The sequence below is a fragment of the Trachurus japonicus genome, chromosome 7, assembly GCF_045865225.1.
Source record: "Trachurus japonicus isolate A0001 chromosome 7, Traja_1.0".
Taxonomy (NCBI): domain Eukaryota; kingdom Metazoa; phylum Chordata; class Actinopteri; order Carangiformes; family Carangidae; genus Trachurus; species Trachurus japonicus.
This window is the reverse complement of record NC_140913.1, coordinates 9,615,302-9,620,288: the sequence shown is the minus strand read 5'-3', so window position 1 is coordinate 9,620,288 and position 4,987 is coordinate 9,615,302.

Genomic DNA, 4,987 nt, shown 5'->3' with positions numbered 1-4,987 from the left:
CTGTTGTTCTCTTTGGACAACGGTCTTCACAAAGACATGCTTGTTTTCAACACAAGGTTAAAGGTTCAGTGTGTAATAATTGGCAAGATTTATTGCCCAAATCTGAATATACAGTACTTCCCATGAATATATTTTTATGGGTGTTTAGTGTTTAATCACTATAAAATAAAATCAGTTTTTGGTTGTCGTAGCCTTATGATTATTCTTTAAAGGGTCTTGCTTTAGAGAGTGTAGTCATCTTGTGCCACCATGTTTGTACAGCAGCCTGAGCGTAAAATCCACCGTCACTTTGTGGTGAATGTGCATTTTAGAGCCCTGAGTTCTGTCTGCAGGTTTTCATCTGAGGCTGTATCCTTTATCATTAAGTTGTTGATTGATGGGTCAAATAGTTGCCTTTTCTTTAATCAATCATTGAGTGTGCAGTAATAAGTTGAAAGCAGTTCTGAAGCTCAGAGTGGGCTGCTCCACCTTCGCCATCCTGGCAGTGCCTGATTGCACCTGTTCTCAGGGGAAGGGCGCACATGGAGCAGAGACTGCATACAAGTTTGTGGCGAATATACTTTCAACTACCTGTCAGTCAAAGTGGCAGGCCCTAAATTGTACAGAATGTTAATCTCTAATAAAAATTTGATCGGGTGAGTTACGTAACAATTCATCCCCACACATTTGTCATAAAGGACAAAATTAGCTGTAGAGACTGTTATTTGTACCAGCTGTAAACATGTTTATTCCTGCTGTAAAGTTTGACATTTTATCATGGGAGTCTAATGTGATTATATATGATGTAAATGCTGCTGTAGCACAATCATTTCCCAGCCAGGGATGAATGAAGTATCTATCTATCTATCTATCTATCTATCTATCTATCTATCTATCTATCTATCTATCTATCTATCTATCTATCTATCTATCTATCTATCTATCTATCTATCTATCTATCTATCTATCTATCTATCTATCTATCTATCTATCTATGGGGACTGACTTGTTGTTGGAACCAGACAAGAACTTTTGCACTGATTTTATATTTTCAACTCAGATATTATCACATTACTGTTCAACTAAGTTTGTTCAACATCATCAACAGCAACTTTATTTTTCTTCTTATCTGGTTTTGTCGTCAATGTGTAAAAGAAAACAACATTAGATCTTAGGTAAGAAAATCAACGTGACACAATGAAACTGAGGGAGACATGTCCACTACGGCCACACTGACACATTGAAACATTGGGTGGAAAGGCAATGGTGTCTTTGCTTGTCTGCATCTCCACATTTTGTCCACATTTGAACTGTCCTTCAACATATTTTGGTGAAAGTCTAAGTGGATTTTTCTGTCGATGATCAGCCGCTCTCCGCCCCGTGGGGCAGGGCTGTCCTGTTATGTTGCATGTTTCTCTAATGGACATACATTTTTCTTTTTGTGCAGCGCATGTCAGTGTCAGCAGGTGAAACACATGATGAAGGGTTCAGGATCCTACATGAATGATTCACCGCCTTTAAACCTTTCGCTGCAGAATTTACCCGTGTTATCTGAGACCGAGACCCACGTGCTACCAGATGTCCGCATCACAAATGCTCATTTACATTTCTTTGAACATTTGTCTCAGAGCTGTATCTGTGTAATTCTTGTCAAACTGAAATAGCTGTCACTAACAGACACTGGAAATTCTGCAGTGTTGAAATATTGATTTTCACATGTGCGGAGCTGAGGGGGAACTGAGCCGAGAGTGGACACACTTGCATGTCAAGTGGGTTCAAACTGTTACGGTAAGTCTTATTATAGCCTATGTCCAGAATTAAGGAAAGCAAAAAACAAAAAAACTGCAGTATAGTTTATTGGAAACAGTGACACATCTCAATGTGCTGTGGTATAAGAAACATGAAAGCACATCAATAAACACATGGAAATGTGTGTTTCATCTGCCCCTGTGTGTCTGCAGCAGAGGAATGGTCACAGTGAGCGGGGGAGCCTGTCCTTCACCTGGTCTGTCTTGTTTCAATGCCCCTGAGGCAGCGAGCACCTGCTGAAGTGTCCTTCACTGGATACTGAATCAGTGCTGCTCTTTGGCTGACCCTGACCTCTGACCTCCACATGAAGGAGGGTGAGTGAATAGAACATTTCTCCTTCAGGGATCAATAGAATATCACCAAAAAAAAGAGAGAGAGAATGGGCTGTTTCTTCATGGAAATGAAGCATTTCTCTGGGGTAATTCATTCTGGATTGCCTCCTGTGGGTCAGGACTCTAAATAGGTTGTGGGCCTATTACTGATGGATCCCCTCATGGTAATATATTTTAATGAGCATGGGTCCCAGGGCAAGAGACTAAATTTTAGATTTAGGATGAGACAGCTTAATGGGGCATTTGGCAATCTATGACCTTTATCGACTGCTGATGGACACTGTATTTTGTGGTCGGCTGTTAAAAGTCCCATACTGAAGTGAGTTATCCATGAGTTTTTTGATTATTAAGCAGGTCTGGATTCTGTATTAACACCATGAAACCATTAAAGGCTCAGTCCACAGAGAAATTTACACAGCCTGAAACTGAGCCTTAAAACAAGCTGTCAGGACTTCCTGAACGTTGTGATGTCACAACAAAACAGTCAGCACTCTCAGCCTTGCCCCGCCCACCAGGACCCACCATCCAACCTTGGGGCATTTGGTTTCTCTTAGTGTTTACCTCAAGTCTACCATATTTTTTATTTATGATTAAGAAACCTTTCAGCCAATCAGATGAGCGTAGGTTCTGAGCATATCTCCTGATTGGCTCACTGACCTGTTGTTACTGGAGCGACAGGGAGAACCAGAGGAAATGAGAAGGGGATATTGACACTTGAACAACAAAAAAAAAAAAAAACACTGTAAAAGTGTAAAATGTGGGACCTTTAAAACCACCAAAAAGGAATTTTGTGGTGGGTTACATGAGGTGATTCAGCTTTGATTCCACAAAAAAACATTATTTAACAGTTTTATTTAGGACAGATAAATCACTTATTTCACCTTCAGGAATCTTTGTTATAACGGTACAAAAGCAGTCTGCTGTTGTGGTGCTTGTTTTTGAATTTCAGCCTCCTCTTTGCTGGCACCGCTTTGCTGTTTTTCCTGTAATTTGTCTTCGGTCTTTCTTTCCATCCTCTAAGTGGGCGGTCGATGGAGGCCAACTAGCATGGCAGCAGATGAAGGGGCTGCCCAGCGTGGAGCCATAACGGTGTCATTGAGGGTGAGTTCAACCATGTGAAGCTCCTCTAGCGACAGTGTGGTCACAGCACAGTCAGGCCACACACAGACAAGCACGCACACTGCAGGCAGGCGCACAAGACCCGGAGTGCATTTACAAAATTCACAAACGTGAAAAAGCATGTGCGCGCACATACACAGACTGTCACACCTCTCATCCACCCACACAGATACGGATACAGTAGCTGGCTGTGGCTGCAGGGCTCTGCAGGACTGGAATGTGACCTATTGTTACGGCAGCCATTTAGCAACAATAGAGGATCAGAGACAGTTAGCACCACAATGCCTCCATGCTGATCTGTGCAGAAGCCTCAGTGCTACTGGCTGCTGCGGCGCCCCGCTGAGCTCATTTAACTACTTGGGAATCAGGTCGCTTGTGCAACTCATCAATTAATGATGCTTTTTCAACAATTACTTTAATGACAATCACGTAATGACAGCACCGCCGGAACACCAGGGGAGTTGAGTATTTGGATCCACGGTGGGAGCTTTGTAACTCGAACCGAATACACAATATGTGATGGAGCTGAGCTGAATAAATATCACAATTTATAGAAAAAACTCATGTGTTTCTGGGAGTCAGGATGAGCACACAAATTCCATCACTTTCTGTGAATCTTAATTACATACGTGAACAGAATGTAATAACTTTATTCGCATTGATAGTTTATTTAGAAGTGTGAAAGAAAGGTTGAGAGTTCAGGATTTAGCTGTCTCCTGAGGTGGGGATAAACACCAATCTGGTTTTCAATTCTGGCTTTCCTTCTGTTTCTGTTATTTTCTATCTTTTCCTGAAGTTAGCATGCACCATCTAGCTCTGGTCAGGCTGGGCAATCTTGTCAGTTTCCAATACTGAGTCACTGTAGTGCCCTCAGACGATGTATTATCATTTTCCATTGTAAAAATGATTGTTGTTGCTCTGGGTAAGACTGGTGACTACACAGCAGTTTATGCTAACATTAGCTATGTGGCGATAGAAAAACTTAATAGATTAACTAGTTGTTTTATAAATGTAATTTAAAGAATTTGGGGACCGGTTGGGATTCGCCTAACCCCCCTGTATAAGCAAAATAGCTAATGGATGGATACATGAAATGTTCATGCATATTTACAACATAGTAATGCGTAACAGTAATGTAATTATTTTTTTCTTTTCTTTTAAAGACAACCACAGACAGGGATTTAATTCAAAATTTTGAATATAGGCTGCAGTAGCAAATTTCATATTATATATATGCAGTAGTAATATAAATGAATGAAGACTTTATTTTTCTTCATTCATTTATATTTACCATTGGTAAAACCCAAGGATGATTGTTTGTTTACCACAGTGTCTCGTTTTCTGTTTCCTTATGTGATGTGTGGATTTGCGCAGTAACACACATACAGTAGTGTGGGTATGTTACTGCACACGCCCACACAATAGTGTTTCTATTGTACTAATACACTGTAATTTTGTGTTGAACATAGTGAGGTACATGTAATTCAAAAGAAACATTTTTAAAAATGAAGCAAATCACAGTATGTGATACAGATTCTCTACAAATCTGGACTTTTGGTTCCATGTGCGTCACTTTAAGGAAGAAGTTGTGGTGACAGGGCAAATATTGCGGAACAGCTGCCTCACAGTCAACGGCAGCATCCTCGCTTGGTGGGTCACTGGTCTCCCAGAAGGCCCAGTATGAGGAAGTGACTCTATATTTGCTGGAAGGGAACTGGAAAGCAGTTGTCAATGGGGATTTCTTTCAA